Source organism: Coturnix japonica, chromosome 4, assembly GCF_001577835.2.
Source record: "Coturnix japonica isolate 7356 chromosome 4, Coturnix japonica 2.1, whole genome shotgun sequence".
Lineage (NCBI taxonomy): Eukaryota > Metazoa > Chordata > Aves > Galliformes > Phasianidae > Coturnix > Coturnix japonica.
In genome coordinates this window covers 38,707,148-38,729,260 of record NC_029519.1, presented here as the reverse complement: position 1 = coordinate 38,729,260, position 22,113 = coordinate 38,707,148, and positions in this window count along the sequence as shown.

The following is a 22,113-nucleotide window of genomic DNA, read 5'->3' as shown; positions in this document are numbered from 1 at the left end:
AACTCTCATCTAATACAGATCACTTATTCTTTGTGAAAGATGAATGAGTCATGCAAGTAACAGACGGCACATTAAGAGTACATTGTTAAAGTGTGCTTTAAGTAGTTATGTGGCAGATAATGATGTGGGGTCAAATAATAATTTAATTTTTGTACACTATCCTTTTTTGTACATAACCAGTGGACCACCCTCTATGATGAAGGATCTCTCAATAATATACAGGATACTTACTGGAGAACATTAGGAAATTCCTTATTCTTTTTTCACAATAGCTCTTTACGTGTTTTTAAAGTCTTTTTGTGTTATATAAATGGCTTTGAAATCTGTGGACCAAACCTTTGTAAAATATCATTGGAAAAAAGAAAACAGATGCAATCCTCATGCCATAAAATTAAATGAGCTTTTTTGGACAAAGTATAGCATACCACTTAGCTATTAATTTTTACTTCTGCATCATAAAAGCCCTAGGCTATCCTTTTATGTATCTCTAAGCATAGTGAAGTTGTTTCCCCCCTCCCAAAAAAAAAAAACCTCTGCTTTATTTTTGGTATACCAAGAAATGTAACAGTACAATGATTTTTAAAAAGCTAAATTAATTGATTAAAAAAATATTTCCTCTCTCAAGTGGCTTTGTATTTAAAATGCATTTACTTTAGCTAGTTAGTACAGTAGCACATAAGGGAAAACATTTTTGGGAAAAAAAAAAAAAGAAAATGTCTTGCTCATTAAATAAACCTTGCAAGAAGCAGAGAAACTTCCAGAATTTATTGCAGGTTTGGCTTCTCAGTTTTTCAGCTGAAGTCCTCTCCAAGAAGAGGAGATAATAGTCTTTTAATCAAATACAGCATTTTAGGGATGAACCCACTAGAAGTAGGGGGTTATGTCTTGAATGTTGACAGTTTTTATTTTAAATCAATTATTCTGTTGTTCATTTTCACTTCATTTGCAGCAGTTTACCAATTATGCAAGAAATTGAAGATCAACTCACAAATATGTTAATTTCAGCTTCTGTACTAGTTATCCCTGTGTACTGTTCTCTCAGTCTCTAGAGTTCTGTACAATATCGCACCATTCCTAGCAATGTAGCAGACAGTTATATGGGGAGGGCATATCTATGTTCCTACAGAGAGCCAGTAGCCTGAGCAGGAACCTGTAAAGATGGAAGGTGTAACCTGTAGAAACAGTTACACCCAGTAGTGGGTCCTGGGGGGAGGGACAAAGTGACAAGTCACATCAGCCTTAGTAAATGAAGGCTCATATTTTTTCACACTTATCAGAGTTAGTGGTGAGTACATGTGGAAGTGTTCAGGACTGAATTCTGGAAAACAGAAGTCAAGAAATCATACGTGATAGAGAGATCTGTTTCGACAGGAAATGTGACAGGTTTGGGTCTTTCAAACACAATATTTATGAAACGTTTATTTTTCTTCTTTTTTAATTCTTTGTGAACTGTCTCTTTGACTGATATCTGCATTTGAACAGCTCTCTAACATTCAGACGCAGCACAGTCATGATGAAAAGATTAATACTGATGCTTTCAAGGTGGAAATCCAACTCCTGCAGTACTAATCCTCATTTATGTATTCATCATATGTATGAAGTCTGCCATTGTCTGCCATACTCTTATCCTACTAGACTAATAGTCTTGAGTTGAATTTCTTTATAAATAGGTTTGAATTTTCGGACCTTCACCTCATGCATCTTAATACTTGAAAGAAATAAACTTCTCTCCTCCTACACACTACTTTGTAATTGTTACCACTGTGCCAACAGATCCATTTTAGAGTATTAGTCCTGACACACAGAGCACATCATATCTAAGCTGAGACTGTCTGATTGATTGTTTCTCAGTTTTCTCCCTAAATGTGGTGATGTGATCTGGTGATTGGAATTTTTCCTTCACAAGTTCTGCGGACTTGGGAACAAGACTCTCACATGCTGAACTTTTTCTTTAACCACTGGGATAATTCCCACAGTAGTCATTGATATATGGTTACTGCACATATAGTTGGTACTAGTTCATAAAATTGATGAAATTCTTCTTTATAAACTAAGAATGATATTATCATCAGGGCTGCAGGAAACTCTACCTACCTGAAGAAATCCACCCCAGCTAAGCATGCTTCATTCATTCCAGCTTTATTCTTTTATATTCCCCTTTTCTCTAACAATACGCCCAATATTTAAGAGTCAACAGGGCTGTTTTGCAGCCTGTGCAAGAATATTTGTGTTTGGACTTTGAATGTTCAGCATTTCAATATCATTGTTAATGATGTTTTTTAACCTTGCTGATAAGAACAAACAAAAGACTAAATGAGACTCATCCTTCTTTATATTAATCAAATTGTCAATCTGGATTTCTTATCCTCTCTCCTATTTGAATTACAGGCCTCATAATTTTATCCATCTAAAAATTATGACATATCAGAGTATTAAAACAGAGCTGAAAGTCAACTGGATACATTTATTAAATTACTCAAGATATTCTTGTATCTTTTGTTAAAGAAAAGCCATCCTGAAACTCTCACTTCCCAGTCAAAACTGAGGAATATGTTTAAATGTTGGAGTACTGTTAAGGAGTCCAGTCCATCTTCCACTCAGGTGCTCCCTTTCTGATTCTAGATACATAAAATAAGCCATCTATTCATAGAGGCAATTCAGGTGTATAATATGATCATAAAGGATTACTGATGAAAAATAAGCATTGTTTAATATTGTATAGATATGATTTTTTGTACAAATTCAGAGTGAAGATACTCATAACTACTAGTGACTAATGTCACCACAGCTGAAACATACTACCCACTTGCCTCACTATGCTCATGTTCACTGACTGGTCTCTAAAAATGTTCAGCAAGCTCCTATGAATGTAAGTGGGTGACATTCTTTCCACATGTGGAGCATTTTAATGACACACCTTTGCTTCAGATGCCATTCTGCTAGAGTGTACATGGCAACAACATGCAGTGAAATACTGATGGGAAAGTTCAGCTTCTATTGCTGTACCACCAATATCCACCTTTGATGTCATAGGCTAGTATCATAAAATAGGAGGCACTACTCTCAGGGCAGCTCTTGTAGATATAGAAGAACCACATACAGGTACACAATGATACAAAATATCTCACTAATTTTGAGCCTATGGATGAATAAGGATTCTGGATGTTAAACTGGGTATCTTGTACCATTGCTATTAATAAATAATTAAGTACATGGCATAAACACAGTATTGGATCTCAACAGATCTATTCTGAATACATTTCTAAAGCATGTGATGAGGCCACTGGCACAATTTCAAGTCAGTATATCACTCAGAAGTACTGAAAGAGACCTCTTATTCTATTATTACTCTCAAATTGCAGTACTCCAAAAGTTAGCTAATTAGCAGCCAAGTATGACAGTTTCATCCTGAGATGGTTTCCTGTCTGTGAAAGGATATCAGTTTAAGTACTGGTTGCTATGATTTAGTATTGTATATCACAGAAGTGGGCTTCAAGGCACTTGCAGATTTTATTCTTGAGAACTCTAAGTGTTTTGCTGAACGTGTTCCAAAGGGCTTGACTTTTCAAGAAAACATGGATGCTGACTTTGCTTTAGTTTTTGTAGCTTCATGATAATTATTTATACTGGTAAGTGAAAAGATAGATGACTGATCTCAGCATAAAATAACTGACACAAGAACAGAGCTCAAGGAAAATCCAAAACAGTCTGCTTTACTAGGCTAGAAATCATGTGTGTGTTCATGAAGGAGAAAGATTAAAGGATGAGAGAATAAAAGAAGATTTTGAGGAAAAACATAGAAAAAAATAGTTTGAATTGTTTTAAACAGCTTTTATAATGTTAATTTGGGCCTGATTTTCCCTGCACATTTTACAGCACTCATATTTTAAAACAGATATTTTTTGTTTTGTTTTTTTAATAATTAATGGGATTAATGATGAATACATGATGCATGCTTTGTAATTTGCAATATGAAGATGAAGATCTATTTAACATATTCTCAAGAAATGGATAATAAGAATAGATGGAGTTGAAGATATATTCTACTTCATTATGATAGCTTGAGTTCCTTGGACATTCCTGAAAACCTCTTTTTTGTTTGTTTACTTGAGTTGGATTTTTTTTCTAAGAATGCTTACAGACTAAAAGTAAAAATTTGCCAGCATTACCAATTTCCATCCAACTTAAAGCCACTGAAGGTTTAGTCTTGTTTGCCTGCTAATATTTATTCTCTTCTTTTTCATTAATAAACTTATTTCCATCTAATCTAGTTGATGAAAGAGGTAGGATGAGTCAGCCCAATTAGAAATGATCTAAAATACTAGATTTAAAATCTTAATACAGTCCGTATCTCTACATATTCCTAAGTTGTATCAGTTGTTTTGCAGCAACCATTCTACCATCACTGTAACATCATCAACCAAGAAAAAGAGTCTAAAACAGCAAAGAAAAGCATGATACTAAGAAGCAGACCTTCAAATTTAATCTATTTTTTACTGAGGAATATTAAAAACAACTTACTGAGATGACAGGAATTTGTTTATTTGTGGAAATTTGTTCCTTTTGTTTGTTTGTTTGTTTTTGTATGTAACACTTAATCTTTGGGCTTTTTGCTTGGAGTCTGTCAGAGCTCAAACTTTGTTTATGAAGTTATTATCATCTGATCCTCCTAAAATAGCCAGGGTTTTTTGCAATTATTTCTAAAATGTAATTTTTCTAAAGCTGACTGGATATATGCTACCACTTAATACCACAGCTTATATCTTTTTACTTGTCTCCTATATAATACCTTGTCTAAAAAGCATCCCTTTTGTTGTCTCTGCTAGGAAGCAGTTAAGGCTCGTTAAGTAATTAAATGGGAGTTGAACACTGCAGCACAAGTGAATGGGTCTGAATACAGGTCTTCTCATGCACAGACAGTCCTGATGGCAAATTTTAATTCAAAAACATTAATTTTGATGTGCCCAGATTGCAGTTTTTCATGTTGCACACACAGATCGGTTTTGTAGGTCAACCCAGGTTTATCTAACACAGCTGAACATCTGGAGGCCCATCCAACTCATCATAGTCAGAAGTTTCTATTGCTATTTCTGCATAATCAAGATAGTTTAATTAACTTTACTTATTTTTCCAATATGACCTTTATTTAGGAAAGCAGTTAAGTTTCTCTGAATCTAGTTGAAGCCAGTTGACATGCTTATTATTTAATGCTAATTCTTGCTTCTTGAAATTGTTAGGCTTTTGTAGACCGCAAGTAGAAATAATAAAACCCATTTTTAATGCATCAATCAGTAGCAGCATGAAGAGTAAACCAATAAGATTTGTTGTTCCTCATATACTATTTTTGCGTAGTTCTTTTTTTATCCAAATATTGCATTTAAAAGATGAAATTCTTCAGGCTACTGGATATTTCCAATTAAAATTTAAAAACAGTCAGAGAAGTTAGAGAGCTAATGTCTGACAATCAGCCATATGCAAAGTTTACAAAAAGCAAGTGGCTTTCATTATTTCCAATACAGGCTGGGAGTTACAGGATTAAAGAAATTGATTCCAATTATTTAGGATCCCATTCAAGTGCATATAATAAATCAAACCATAAGTGGCATCAGCCTCACTGAAATATAGCAATCACACCTATACTGCAAAAGAATATGTGCTTAGCCATTGGCAATTTCTTTTTACTGGGAGAATTTCAGGTATGTGATGAAATTCCAGTTACATGGTCATAAGTAGCATTTTGTGGCATGTAAACTGTGGATGACTAAGATTTAGTTATAGAATAACATAACACTCCATATTGGGAAATCTTTTTAAAGCTGAGTGGTTCCTTTTATTCTCTATATATCAGCTTCCTAATGGCTTTTCAACAGTTTGAGCCATTTTCTAAAATTACCACAGCTGCTTCACATTAGTTACAGGGTTTTGTTGCTAAGAGACCTTCAGCTTTCTAAGTCTTACTAGTTTCTTAAACTAGATATTTTTGTTGCTGATTGTTTATTCTCAGCAAAACATTATTGTGAAATGAGATCTGGTATAACTTTTCCCTCCAAACTTGTCCAAAGCATGTACTCTGTTTATAATGGCACTATCTTCGATGATGCTGTCTTAGCCCTATTAACTAGGCAAGTCATTTTTCTGGAGGCTCCTTTATGCTTTGTATTTTCTCTGTTTTTCATCAGCAGGCTTTTGTTTTGTTTTTGTTTTACTGTGTTGACAATAATCATGATTTTGTTAACTGACATGTTTAAAAACTGAACCTGGGAAGTTTAACAGTTCATCAGAAATGGCAGGTAGCATCCATAAGAAGAGGGTAGCACATACCTGAGAGAAAAAGACTGCTGACTTGTTTTGTTTTGTTCACTGAGCAGTCAGTGTGGCATATACAACATGCTCAGTGCCACCATCTAAGTCTGGTATCTAGTTTCATTGTTTAGACAATGACAAACTGAGATAGAAGTTGACAATCAGGTCCCATAAGCTCCTCCTAGAATATGGGTAATGGGGGAAGTAGGAAAGAAGTATGTGATAGGTGAAAATGATTAAGGAGGTACAGGAACACTTGTATCAGGAACATAATCAGAAGGAATACATCAGTCCTGAAAGAGAGAATGAATTATAATATATACGCCTGAATAGCTCCCAAATGTTGCACTGATCTTTTCTTTCATGACAGTCTAACATATCCACCTCAGCTGGGCACAGATGATGAATTTCAGCTGAAAAATCAGATGGCTGGATACAGCTCAGTGCTGGGCTGCCAGCTCTCAATGCAAGAAACAGCAGAAGAAAACAGGTGATCTATGGGAAGATTTACAGAATTGCTCCCTGGACAGGAAGAGAAACTACACATGGAGCTTCTCCAGACAACCTGCCAGAAAGAGAAATAGGTCGGTAACATTAAAGCTATTGTAATGCATGGGCTATTTTTAGCATTTGTTTTTGAGTTGCACCACTGAAGACTTGATTTCATGGTTCTAGAGTCACAGCATAAAGCATTTCTCCTTTTTCTGTGCCTTTTCTTTCCTGTTGCTTGTTTCTTCACTAAATGAATTGTGAAAGACTTAGTAGAGAAGGTCTGAAAACTGAGGAGCAGAAACACATAAACAGAACGCTTGAGAGAAACATTCAGCCAGTAGCTCTAGCCAAGGAAGGATGAAAATACTAATGTAATTTTTAATAATTTTTTATCAGAATGAGTGGAATGAACATCTGGAAATTAAGTATGGACATGGAAAATCAGTGTTTAATACAATGAGATACAGGAGCAGATTGAGCCGACATATGTTTAGTTCTGTCCAATAAACTAAACTAAGGGATGAAAGGCAAAACATTTTTGATGTGCAGATCTTAAAACTAGAGAATTGAATGATCTAGCATTTAAACGCCTCATTGTTTACTGCTGAAGCATTGATCTTGATAAAGAATTTCAAAGGTTTGGCATGAGAAGAAAAGGGAACAAAACATAGTGTAGAAATTGAATATAATGCCTACCATTTAATTAATTACAAAAGAATTATTCAGGTTAGACATGAAGGAAAACTAATGTCAAAGACCGCTGTGCACATTGTTTCAGGAGGGGAGTGGAAACTCTGCTGTTTGAACTTTTTTAGAATAAGTTGGACAAACTGATGGCAATGTTTGTACAAGATTCTACCTTGCAACAGATAGAGAAGATTCCTCAACAGGATGTGATATTATATTAGTGTGTGGGTAGAATTTCTGTCAGCTAGGTTTAGAAATGCTTAATAGAGACTCAAATCTGCAGATTTTTGCAGTTCTCACTTCTCGGGAGAGGGTGTCGCTACCGCTGATCTCAAGTATTACTCAGTAATGTAGCCACAAGTCGTGAAAATGCACCATAACTAACTCCAAGTTAACATTCAGATGAATATATGAAATAGATATTATCAGTGTAAAATTAGATGCATCATAATCCTTATGAAAATGAAAGGAAATATTTTAAATTAAACAGAGATTTTCTGCTGTAGCACTATAGTCACTGTAATCATGGAATGAAAAAGGAAAAATCTGTATAATTTTCTTGGAAATCTATGCTATTGTTAATGGTAAATATGAGGAATCTACACAGTATTTGGCTATGTTCTGTTACATAACGTTGAAATGCAAACTCAAGATTGAATTAGGCTGGAATAGCATTTCAACCACTACGGAACATGATATTTTTGTAAAAATAGTCTTGTGATTTGGATAATGACATTTCCACTGCATTATTTATTTGTTATGCCTGACAGTGTGTTCAGTCCTGTAGAAGATGAACTAAGAAGTTTTTCTGCCCTGGGGACTGCATAGCCTTAGGCCTCAGTCCTAGAAAGATTTATGTTTGAATAACTCAAGCAATTTCACTGGGATTTAAACACAATACTGAATTTGCAAAATTGGTGCATGTGGCCAGTGAGTGGGATTACAGTGGAAGGAAGATTGTATCATGGCATTACTAGTTATTTGACCCATACCTTAAGTATTTTGCTTAATACACTGAAAAGCATGTATCTCTGCTATAAGGAATTTATTTTCCAAAAACAGACAATTTGGAAGACAGTAAAAAATAGGGATCACAGAGTGGAATGACCCTTAAGAGAATCTTTCACACCTTGTTTTTAACCTTATCTATGATCAATTAGACAGCCTTCGAGTTTCTTTGGCTATCATGTGTCCCACTCAAGCAGCAGGCATTACTGAGAAGGACAGGAGAGCTGTGAGATGCTGTGAGACTAAATTCTCTGAAGATGTTTAAGAATTCAAGTCCTACTGAGATTTTTTGGAATAGACTGCATAATCCAGAAGATTCAAGCACTGTACAACTATCCTTGTTTCTAGAAGCTTCCTAAGTTCTTTGCCATCATAATAGTGATTTCTTTGCTCAGAGCCATGCACATCCAAAGGAGAGACCAAAAATAATATAAATTCCACTTTATTTTTTAAAATTATTCCTATAGTCTTGCTGAACTTACAAACCCATGGAAAAATATTCATAAATAATGGCACATATTTGCTCAAAATACCTGCATCAGATTTTGAAAACTTCTGGTGAAAACTCATGCTATCAACCATGCTCATATATATTTGAATCCTAACAGCTTTCTTCATGGTATATGATAGTCGTAATTTAGACATCATGTAAAAAGACTGATAAGGTTGTTTTCCACAGATTTATCTCTCATTTGGCCGTATCCATACACGGAAAGAGACTACCATGAGATATTTACCAACTATGGGCCAAATTCTCTCTTTTGCTTAGCCTAGGTCTGTCTAGTATGAATAGAATTTCTACATGCATATACAGAAAAATGTTGCTCATTATATTTAACGAATAACTCCAGTAGTAAACATCAATGTCTTTTCCCTTAAAAAAATCAGGCACTCAGGTTAATGCTGGAAATGGCATTTTCGGACACAGTGGAGAAGCTTATTCTTTCCTGTTTCACAAATTTTCAATCATCAATAATACACTTACTCCAGATAGCACAAAAGAAAGGCTGTGCAACAAATCAAATATTCTTAATACTCAACTTTTACCAATCTGTTCCCCAAATCTTTTCTTTCTTGCATGAGTCAGCTGAGGAACTGAGAGTCTACAAAGTGAAAATGACTTACTGCTTTTTCAAACAGTAATAAAAATGGTGAAGAAAATTGAAATGACAGCATACAATCAAAACTAACATCAATATGTGGCACTGGCACCCAGCAAATGTTGACCTGGATTCCACTGCGCTCAGCACTGCCAGCTGGGGAGCAATCAGATAGACTCTATCCAAGTGAGAGCTGGAGAGATGACAAGACTAAACAGTATCATGTGCTAAATTACACTGGTAAGCAACTTACAAAAAGTTCCACTGCTTGTTAGGTTGAAAAGCAAGAAAATAGCCACATGGAATAACTGAAGGGAGGGTTGAGATGGAGAATTGCTCTGCAGCAGTTGTCTTGCTGAAGTATAGAATGAAAACAAAACAAAGCAAAAAGAAACTAAGTTATATATCTTTTCCATTTCCATGATATTGCTGTTCGTTTGTCTCTATAAAGAAATTTTCCTTTTTTTCCAGTGGAATGTAGGAAAAACAATTAAATAATGGAGTTTTAACAGCTAAAATTACAGCTAGATACTTTTTAATGGTACCTTTTCTGTCTCTGTTTGCATTCTTTAAGATTGTTCAGCTCTTTGCATTCAGTTTTAATTGGAGAGAAATTAGAGTAAATCCTGCACAAGCAACTTTTCAGTCTCTACAGAAAATAACAAGTTAGACTTCTTTACTAACATGGCAAGCTGGAGAAGCAAAGCAAGCTGAGTGCATACCCTATTACAGATCAGTGCCAGGGGGAAAAAAAGGGGGGAGGGGAGGTTGGAAAGTGTGTACCATATAGATTTAGTTGCTTTGAGTTTTGAGAAACCACAAAGCTTTCTCTGAGGTTTTTTCGTTGTTCTGTTTCAAAAGATAAGTGTCTACAGAAGTATTTCTTCATGGAAATTATTTCTAACCATCACAAAAGTAGAGGCTCTGGTCTATGTGGATTAGTACTTGAGAAACATACTCAAACCATTTTAGAAAGCATATCTGCCCAGGGAAGCATTTCAAGTGGAAAAAAAAAAAAGAAAAAAAAAAGAAAAGAAAAACTGTTTCCTTTTCAGAGTGTGAGTTGATATCCATTGGAGCAGAAGTGTGTTTTACCCATGAGGAAAACAGTATATTAATATTCCATTCTTTGTCTCCTGTGTTGAGCTCAGGTCACAATTTATGCATTGGATTAGCAGGTATGAAAATAGATTTGTCTCTCTTCTCCATGTCAAATGTTGATTGGCTTGTAAAAGGCAGTTCATAGGCTAAAAGCCGGACAAGTTCTACTTTTCTGTTTTGCTGGTTTAACCAGTGACACTGTGAGCACAAGTTTCTTATTTCAAAGAGGTTGAGAGTCAATTGGTTTTGTAATAAATCTAAATAGATACTTACAGCTCAGTTCAAATGAAGGAAAATAACCAAACGCTGAATTATCATTACTGCATAATATTTTCCCCAAAAAACAAACCTCTAGGAAAAATTCTTTATCTTATCATAAAATGCAAAAGTTTTTTGTATGAATTTGTGTTGTTTCTGTAGTGAGACAAGCCTGTGGAAAACTCGAATCTTGCTTCTATTATGATGATCCAGTGTAAACCTGAAATAGACAAGAGATTAGCAGTTTATTTAAGGTTTTTGTCTTGCCTAAATTCAGGTGCAATATCAGGCCAGTCATTCTTAAAATGTTTTCTGCAAATGGCATAAGAGAATAATAAATAAATACTTTCACAGTGCTTCATGACAAAAAATGAGCTATTCAAGGGGAGAAACTGAGTTGAACAACTGCTGATGCTCTCTTCAGAAATATCCTCAAGGATCGATATCTCACAACAAAAATAAGTTTGTTTTTTCTCCAGAACAAAATGAGCTCTCTAAACCGTGACCATAATCCAGAAGCCATTTTATTTCAAATTACAACAATGAAATGATAAAATCTAAAAGTATTTTCTTCTTGTTGTTTTGTTTTTTCCCAGGAATTCAAAAACACAAACTGACAGCTTTTGGAAAGGTGTGATACAGCCCTCTGAGAAGGGAAGGGAAAATATGGGAGAGAGGTCAATCATAAAAAAAATGAGAAAATAACAGTTAAAGAATTTTTGGTAATTAAAATTTTAATTGAATTTTCCTGTTCATTATGGTCATTCAATAGACTCTAGAAAAAGCTTACCCTGAAAAAATCTTTCCTGTGAGAGATGTAAATTAGCTACCTGAAAGTACAACTTACTAGTACAAGTCATTTTATTTTGTTCCTCCTCACACATATTTATATTTCAAATACAGTGTTAAAGTTACCTGATAGTGAAATGCTATCATTTGCTCTCTTTTCTTCCTCACCATGATCACACCAGTGCATTAGATTATTATTTTTTTTCCTACATTAAATCCACGAAGTAAGCAGGAGTAAGTTTTTGCATGGAATTGAAATACCTATTTAACTTCTCACAATGCTTTTACTTCTGAAACATTTAAACTAGTTTATAATTATTTTTCATTGAGGAAGCGGTTGGTTGATGATAGATTATAGGGGTTTTCTGTGAAAGATATGCAATTGAAATAGAAGGGGGGGAAATCATATTATGGTCAGGCTACTTTCTTGCATTTCCACATTTCATATTAAACAAGAATTTAAATGACTTTTTTTATCATTATGATTTTTCAAAGGCATGGAGCTTTTTTTTCTTTAACTTCAAAGTTGGAATGTGATTCCACTGAAGTGACTGTGATGATGCCCACTAAACACAGTGCAACAAGGCTAAAATTATTGATGTCATTTATGACTCAGTAGGAAAGAGCAGAAGATGGCTGTGACCCCACAGTTCTCAGGCTACCCTGGATTTGTCTGAAGTTAGAGCTACGTGTGTAGAATAGAGTTCTGCTCATTAGAACTTAAATGATAGCTACAGCACAGAGTAAAATCCTTTTATTTCTGTACTTGATATTAATTTGTAATGGATATATATAAAACATTAAAATAAATTTTCATGTGACGTGTTTTGTTTTGCAATAACTGATCACTAGCTGATATAAAGAGACTGTGTTATTTCTTCATGTAAAGGATTTGAGTGAAAGAAGTCAGCATTTCTGTTAATTATTTTAATGGAGCAGTAAATTTACATTTCTAAAAAGTAACAAGCTGGACGTCAATGGTGATAAGTATACTTAGTACATAATTATTTAAAATATGTTATATTTGGATAGTAACTGTATTTCACTGCTGTTAAATCCTGGACTGTATTTCCTATTCTCAGGTAATAACTCCAAGTTGCCGACCTATTTTTAAAAGCTGTTTCTGAAGAAGAGGATATAAATGCTGATCTGCCCTCCTATGGAGCAGCTCATGGATGAGAAACTACATCATGCCTAATAGTTTTAGAATTGTAACTAATGGATAACCCAAACCTTTGCCCTCAGAATAATCTGATAGTCTTCAAAATGTGTTGAGTACCTACCAAACACAAATCAGGTTTCTCTGATAATTCTGTTTTTCGCTTATCATTTCTCTTTTAGAATGGTAGAGGGGAAGTCAGTGTGGTATCTCTGAGCTAAGTCTACCAGTCTCTCCCTTAATTCAAGGACCTGAATCCTGATATGCCAATAACAATTTACAGAAGCCAGAAATGCAAATGATAATATGATTTCTTAGACACTTGCCTTACACTTTATATATGGTTCTGTGCACATCTGCCACTTTGCTGCTAAAAGTACAGGTTTTCCAGAGTTCTATTTGCAAGCAAAACAAGTAGATCTGCCAGAATTTCATTATTTCCTCCCTAATACAGTACTCCACAATTTAGCTTGAGGTCACGTACAGTATCTTCAGTTTCTCCTGCTGAGTGTAGATACTAAAGTTTAAGAGTCCCCAAAGATGGTGAAAGACACTAGAAGGAAACGTGATCCCTATGAAGATGATGAAAATATTGAAGATCAGCCAAAATAGATAATAAATAACATAAAAGAAAGATCCTGTTCTCTAGTGCTCCCTGAGAGCTATTCTAAGCACTGCTTATGTCAGCCTTTGGCAGCATTGTGGAAAGGGGATTCACGTTGTCTGGATGCAGTATGTAAATGAAGATTTTCATCCAGGATGACTATCACTGAGTTGTAGTGCTTGGTGGAGAGATGTAATTCTTTAACAATTTGATATCTCTGCATTTAGCTTGTTTCATTCATAAGTTAAGCACCTTTTTACTAGTTTCCCTGAAGAATGAAGTACATGTAATTCTAACATCTTCATCTCTAAGGAATACCATTTTCTGGCCAGTCCAGGATACTGGCTCTTAGAGACTGGCTGTGGCAGTGCTCAGAGGCAGGCAGATGGGCGTCTATGCTCTTCCCACTGCATGACACAGGTCAGGATTTAAGCAGAGGAGCAGACAGTAAGTCAGAACCCACTGGGGGTTTATAAAAACTCCAATTCAAGAAAATTATAGCAAAACATTTCTCTTATGATCAATGAGCAAATTATTTTTGAAGGAATATATTAACATTAGCTTTTCTGGTTTATAACTACTTAACTGAGTTCTGTTTCCTATTTATTACAGCGTATGGGGAGAATTCCATTGTGGAAATTGAAAAAGAAACTAAAAAAACTCTTCAAAACATAAGTTTGAAGGAGTCTTCACAGCTTTTGGAAGCTGCATTTGTAGTACCACTATTAATAAAATTAATATATATTAATAAAATTAATATATGCAAAATTCACGTTTTTCCTTCAAAACTTAACTTCCATATAGTACCATGCTGTTATCAAAATATATCAAAATATGATATACGTTTTTATAGCTTAAATAATAAAATCATTTGACATTTATTTAACTGAATTCTTCACTGAGTTCTGTTAGCCATATATCTTAAATTTCTTGTTCCCTAGAGTTCTCTTAACACTGAATTACAAAGTCTCTGTTGACTTCGGGTTGAGTTAATCTCACATCTACAAAAACTTCCTTTTGAAGAGACAGTTCTACTCTTTGAATCTCTGCATCCCCTAACAACTAATGGTTTGTGGTACTGGGGTCTCAACGTCAGCTGTTGCTCAGTGTCATAAAATAAATCCTTCAAAGATAAAGTATGCTCAGTCTCTACAAAGGTGATAGAAGTCAGTGCTGCATAGGCTGGGAGCCTCCTGATTTGAATTGTAAACAGTGTCCCTAAGCTTCCTAAAAGGAAATACTGCATGTAGGCTCACCCGCTTCACTAAAATATTAAGCTAGTATAATCAGAAACATTTATCTATAATTTTTGCAAAGTTCATTGATACTAGAGGGTTCCTAACTCTAAATATGTTTTACATTTGTTTAAAGTTTGAAATAATTGGGACTGGTATTAATTGTGCCAGTACAGCAAGAGTCAGAGTTGTTTTATTGCCTTAGTGAACTTCTGAAGAAATTTGTCTGATTGAGTTACTGTATGTTCTTTAAACATGCAGCAAGAGAGTTAATCAAATCATTTTCTTATTAACTACGAGAAAAACTTGGAGTTCACAAAGTTATTAATTTATGATGTTAAGAGATGTACTATTGTTCAACAGGCAACTCGGGATAAGAAAAAGAGCACTTCATGAAACTAGTACAAGATAGTTATAAAACGGATTGAAAAGTACTTTTTTTCTCAGTGGGCAGGGAAATTTTGGCACTTATTTTTAAAGGAGATTGCAGAAGCACACAAGAGAAGAATATTCAACAAAATTTATTATATGACAGTGGGTCTTTGGAAAGGGTGTACCTTCTTATATCCCAAATGTAACAGTCATGGATGTTGGAAATGCACAAGAGAAAAGGACTGCACAAAGTAGCCACCCTTGGGCTTTCTCTTTAAATATCTCACATATATGCTTCTTTAAATGGAATACAAGTCTGGGCAGACTACCAGCCTAATGCTGTACAGCACTTACATTCTGAAAGGTCTTTGGATGTTACCGAAGTGGAAGAACTGGTAGTACATGTACTTTCAAGCAAGGCTGAAAAAGTAGTTCAGATTTGTTAATAACTAAAAATTTTGGATTCCCAGAAATGCTGATTGAACTGTTTTCCAGAACTGCTTTCCCTGCAGTCACTTCCCTACTCCTTAGGCTCTCAGAACAATCAGATTAACACTGAGCTCTCAGTTTTGCGTCTTCTGGGGAAACAGGTTCCTCTTTCAGCGCACTGTTATGATGTGTCTTTAGATAGATGAGCACAAGTCTTAAGCAATATCTCTAGAGGCATGGATGTCTACTACAGAACCTATTGGTTAGAAAGCTCACACATGCAGTCCTGGAATCAAACTTGTGCACAGCAGTAAGAGAACAGGCTCCGCAGGACAGGCTGCAAGTGAATTGGATTTTTTCCCGTTAAAACAGAGTACTTATGCACCACGCATAAGTAGTTGTGAAGGGCCACGTGACAGACACGTGAAGTTCTGATCTGTGATTCCAGTATGATTTTGAATTTTATCCAGTTTGTATCAAACAGATATTCCTTTCAAAGGGTGGATGAGTGTCCTTCTCAGCATGGAGTGGCCATCACAGCCTGTTTTGCCATCTTGCCATCTTGATTTTCAGTCCTGAATGTCACGGTATTCTTTTTTTTTTTTCCTACTCCTTTTTTTTAAACAAACAAACAAACAAACAAACAAAAACTTTGAAAAGCAATTCAGGCATTTTTATGTCCTCCACTGATGACGGCACTGCATCAGCACAAAATCCATTAGAACTCCTGTTAGGCATCACAAATAATATAGTAGTTGAATTACTGCTTAAAAGAGAATATGGTTAATTCCTAGAAGGTACAAGTTTCTCTGTCTTGAAGTAGAATTCATACAAAAGGAGGCTTGTGAAAAGAGAAGAGGCAAAGTCAATTTGAAAATGCACAGCTTTTCTTCTGTCATTTACAAAAATGAAGGGAACAAAGGAGATAGAATAAGGGTTTGTAAAATGTCTGTTTTCAAAGGAACAATGACAATGTTTTTCTGATTATGTAGCATATCTTGAATAGAAAACTCTTGCATTTAGAGATTCTATCAAAGAGTTGATACTTTCAGAGTTCTATGCTCTACCCATTACTTATAATATTATTTATAATTTATTGACACATGTGGCCTCAAAGAACTGGTTAAGCATTCAAGAAAAATGCATTGATTTTTCTAAATAATGTTTAAGAATTCTTAGGAGAAGTGAGAGTAGCTGGAGAGAAAAAACAGTAAGTAGTTTGACTTGTCAAATTCTAACTCTTCACCAACAGAAGTTATATTCCTATGTACATCCACACTTAGTGCTCTAGTTGCTGAATCAGCCCATCTACAAAACAGGCAGTGGTAATCATAGAATCATAGAATCACAAAGTTGGAAAGAACCTACAAGATCATCTAGTCCAACCATCCTCCCATCACCATTGCTACCACAGGCCACTAAACCAGCTACCTATTCAGATGCCTCTTGAACAGTGCCAGGGATGGCAGCTCCACCACCTCCCTGGCCAGGCCATTCCAGTGCCTGACCACTATCTGAGAGAAAAAGTTCTTTCTTATGTCTAATCTAAACCTCTTCTGGTACAACTTGTGGCCTTTTCCTCAGGTCCTGAGGAAATGATGTCCTGGAAATTAGATCAACTTTTGAGATGTAAACACTGGCTTTGCCGACTGAGGATTCTGGATCCCTGAAGGTGTTTGAGAAATGTTTCAATGTTGTGTTAAGGGACATGGAAATATTGGTGACAGGTGGACAGCTGGACTGGATGATCTTAGAGGTCTTTTCCAACCTTAGTGATTCTATGATTCTCTCAGTTGAGAAGATCTAAGGAATTCAAGGAAATCTCCCTAAGATTGCCTGACGAAAGAAGAAGAAGAATAAATTTTGTCCATTGCAGTAGCTTTTTCAAATAGCTATCCAAGCAAAGCATTAGCATTTTCCAGGTTCTGCACCTCATTGCAAGAGCAGAGCTGGGTCCTGCCCAGGAGCACAGCAAGGACAGGTATTGCAGTTGCTCTGGGGACAACTGGATGCTTTGCTCACCTGGTATGAAATGTGGAAGAAAACTATTCCTCTGAATTTGCAAATGGGTGGGTGCAAGGACATATCTGCCACTTGGGTGTGTGACATGGTGGCAGACACAAAAGCTATGCAAATACCTGAGTATAGTAAATGAGCTAAATGAAGAAATACTTGTAGTTTCTCATGACCTCAGACATACTTGGAGCGCTTGTTAGTCCCTATATTAATACTTCTGTTTCTGGAAATAGGCTTATATCCACACCAACTCTACCACTGTTAGTTAACTTCTCTGTCTCTGAGTCTTTCTCCCAGAACACATATTTAAAGGCTAATGGCTCCATAGGATTCTTTTTCATTTTACATTCACTATAACATCAGTCAATTAAAGAAATTCAGATAATGGGTCCTTTATCTCCAGTTCAGAATTCCCTTGCCATTCACCTTCATGGAACCATTTATCCTGTGTCTCTGGTGTTGTTTCTCTCCATTCAGCCAGCTTATCCAATCTTGGCCATTTCCTCCTCTATAATCTTGTATACTTGTGACTCTTGGGGGACCCACCTTTCATTTTTATTTCCCCACCTACTGGAACATTTCTTTTGCCGATGATTTTATTTTAAAACTTTCCAGTTTTCAATAGTCTGACTTACTTCCTTTCTGCCTATGAAATTCTGTTGAAGAAAAAAAGAGAAATGTTTAGAAGAAATTGCTGAGTATTTCTACTGATACTCATGAACTTAAGTCTGTATGGCAATCAGATCTGAACTCCAAAAAGTGACACATAAAAATGTATAGAAAAAGTAATTTACTCCTCTCTTAATTATGGAAATACTAAGTCATTGTGCATTCACAAGTGGGTTTTACTTCAAAGTTACATGTCGTGCAAAAGAATGAGTTGTTAGCTATGACATTTAAGAAAAGGATTACTGTAAATTATTTTAAAAGGTAATCTTATTTCTCTTACTCATTATGACTCACTGGTAATGACATTTGAGTTAGAAGCATACCATGTAGAGATAACTTCTCCGGGTGTTACTCGTAATCAGTGTCTGACAAATAGTGAGTAGCAGGAAATCAAGACAACAGAGGTTGTCTGTTACACTCCATTTGGGGGCACAGGAGGAGAATGTTTTTTTTTTTAAATCTTTGACCTTCCAGTAAAGAATTTTGAAACAAGCAATTGAATAAATATTTTACTGGAACAAGCTAATTTAATTAAAGAAATATCATTTTGTTTTCCATTAGTAAATAATTGTTCATGTTTAAGTCTATAAAGAAATTATAGATTGTGTAGACTCACAGCAGCAAAAATGAGGCAAAACATCACAGAAAATTATCAGTGTCTTGATGCCTAAAATAGGGAAATAAGACAATTTTTTAATACTGTCAGTTTCTAAAAGACATGAAGGAGGGAAGGAGTAGGTACTAAATACATCTTCTACCATCAGCAAATTAGAATATATCAAAATCAAAACTATCTGTATTTGTAAAGCAAAAAGGCAGTCAATATCAACTTAATAACCTACAAATATTATACTAAACTCATTGTAGAATTTAGATACAACAAGTTTTTTACCACTTTGGTATAACACTGACTTATGACTGAGCTTATAAAAACTTGAATACTTTACACGCTGTCAGAATATGAGGAGTAAGGCTAGTTAGATTAATTTTTTTAATCCCCATTTATGTGTATTTCATTTTGCTTTAGGTTTTCCTTTTTGGATACTTTCCTATAAAGGTTAACTAAAGCATAGAAGATCCATATATGCCTGTAACATCCTCTTGAGGTGAAGTACTGTTTACTTTAACATCCATTTGCCATTGACCGGTGGAGGGAACATGGTACCTTTTTTAGATTCAGTTGTAGTCTAAGAAGTGCTGATGATAATACAATGTTTATCATCCTTCTTTAATGTTTCAGTACAAGAAGAAACAGAAATTGAAGTTTTCTTTCTGTGAAATGTTTCTTCTAGTTAGCAGATTAGATGCTATCTGCCCATTACTGTAACACTGTTTTCTGGAACCTCTTTTCATGTAGATAATACTTTGCTGTACTTTGGCTGGATAATTAGCAAAACATTTGACTAGAGCTCTTTGCCTATTTACAAGATATTTATTATGCTATTTAACATTCCATTACACTTTTCCTTTTTTTTTTTTTTTTTTTTTTTTTTTTAAGTGTTTTCAAATGTATAGTCTGGAGGAGTTCCATATATTTGCCCAGAAACCTGAAATAGGGTTACACAGTATGAAGTTGTCGCTACAGTTGTAGGCATTCATAGAGGTATATACAGGTCTAACTATTAGCTTTTCCTAAGTTTATATGTTTTCATACCCATACTTTGCTCCATCCCAGACAATGTATGACTTCTGTATTTGGAGAACAGGGAACAATCCACTAACATAACTGAATTGCTTAGTTGGGGAGAGCTGTAGTCAGGCAGAAATATTTTTGAGGCTACCTGATAACCCCAGAGGACCTGACTTGACATGGTCAGTGACATCACATTCTGCCTATTATCTACATTTTTTTGCCCAGATTGGCCTGGATAATGAAGGATTGATAGTATTATCCTCTTTTGTTTGGCCAGTTACCAACAGCTGACTGGGGGAAAAAATGGCCTGATGGTAAAATAAAGGCTAAGGACACAAGGAATAGTTGTAATAACCTGGAAGATTTTCAGCAGATTGTAGAGCTTCGTTAAAATATACTAAAGAGGTATCATATAATAATATAGTAAATAAACCAAACAGGGTCACCTAAGCTTGAGGTACAGTTTTACTGGACAGCATGCTATGCTAATATTCATAGCAGTATATTGGATGTGGATAACAAAGCACAAATATGTCATGTAACAGTAAGGAAACAATGTGGATTTTAGTGATTTTGTTTTAACTTTTAAATATTTTACAGAAAGAATTTGTTTCTTATGAAACAGTCAGAGATGCTTACAGAAAGCTAACAGATTATATACTAAATCATTAACTGTATCTTCTACAAATATAATTCCACAAAAGCTATCAATGCTGAGTGACATGTGGAAAAGCCTTTTCAGAGGATTAAGTTTAAAGAATGAATCATGTCATTTCCCAAAGACAAATCAAGAGGTGCTGGCCATATGGTGGAAAATATAGGCAATCTGGATGGATGTATTGTGTCTATTTAAAGACACAAATGGAAAATAAATGCAAAGTTTGACATTTTCATGTGTCACAAGTGGAAACGCATAATACTGGGATTGTACAAAGAAACAGCAGGGTGTGATACTTAGGACAGGAACTATGGACAGTATTCTCTTACTACTCGTACACCTTACATGTATAAGTGGAGCTGCATCTCCTAATTCAGTAGATTATCTTCCCTCCCTTCCTTGTGTTCATACGACGTTTGCTTAAGGTTCACTGCTGTATTTAGCACCTGAACATAAGATGCCAGAATGAGGATACAAGAAAAATGCCTTAATGATACTACTTAAGTAACAAAGCTATGAAGTAATGAAATATTTTTGTTGTTCCAGTGTTTGCACTATTCTTCACTTTCTGATGGGGATTTTCAATGCGCTACATGTGGTACCTCTCAAAACAAAACACCAATTAAAAATATCAAACTGGAACACTGACAAATTCATGTCCCATTGCAGCACTGTAGCTGTTAACACTGCTTCTTTGTTATTCAGAAGAAAAGTCTTTCTCATGTTAGTAATTTTTTAGCACTTTCTATGCATGTTTCCATTGCTTACTTATAGCATATATACAGTACAGAGTATACAACATATTGATAGGAATGTGTAGTAAAGGCATGAGGACCTATACTTGTTATAAACAACAACGAAGTTTTTCTACTTACTAAGATTCTCTGTGGTCTAAAATACTTGATCATTTTAATTTGTTTAGTAAATTGTTCTTTTACTCTTGTTCTTCCAGCATCATGGTGATGTGTTGATGTGTTTCCCTTTCTGTAAGTGCACTTACTCAGGCACTGGAAACTTGCATCAGTTTCTTCCATTGAAATTCATATGCACAAATCTGAAACAACTTCAATTTACATTTTTTTTATTATTCATAGTTGTTCAGAACAATTGTAAACTAAAGATGTAGCAGAGAGGGATGCATGATATGATGGAACATAATGTCTCAGTCTAGCAGACAAAACTATACTATTCTGTTACATAACAACTTAATTTGTACTTTATATGTTTCCAACCCCAACTTACAAAGCCTGCTGTAGCAATTTTTTGGAAAATCTGTTCATGTTGTGGTTTACTCATTTTGAATATGATTCCAGCATGAAGCCTTCTCTCCAAGAAGTAAAACTTGTTCTAGCTGCTCATAAAATTTTCCCCAGAAGTGTTTATAAAAGCTAGTAAAAAAGAAAGTGCTCATTATTTTTGATAAGCAGTGAAGGACTGGAAATATATATTTCAACCACAGAGCTAAAGATATCTAAAAGCAGAGAAGTATGTAAATGCATTTTAAAATTGACAGGCATTTCTTAAAAAAGCTAAATTTTTGTGAGCAAGTTGCTTCAGAATTCAAAACTTCAGCTTTCTTTTTGCTGTGGCTAAATGGAGG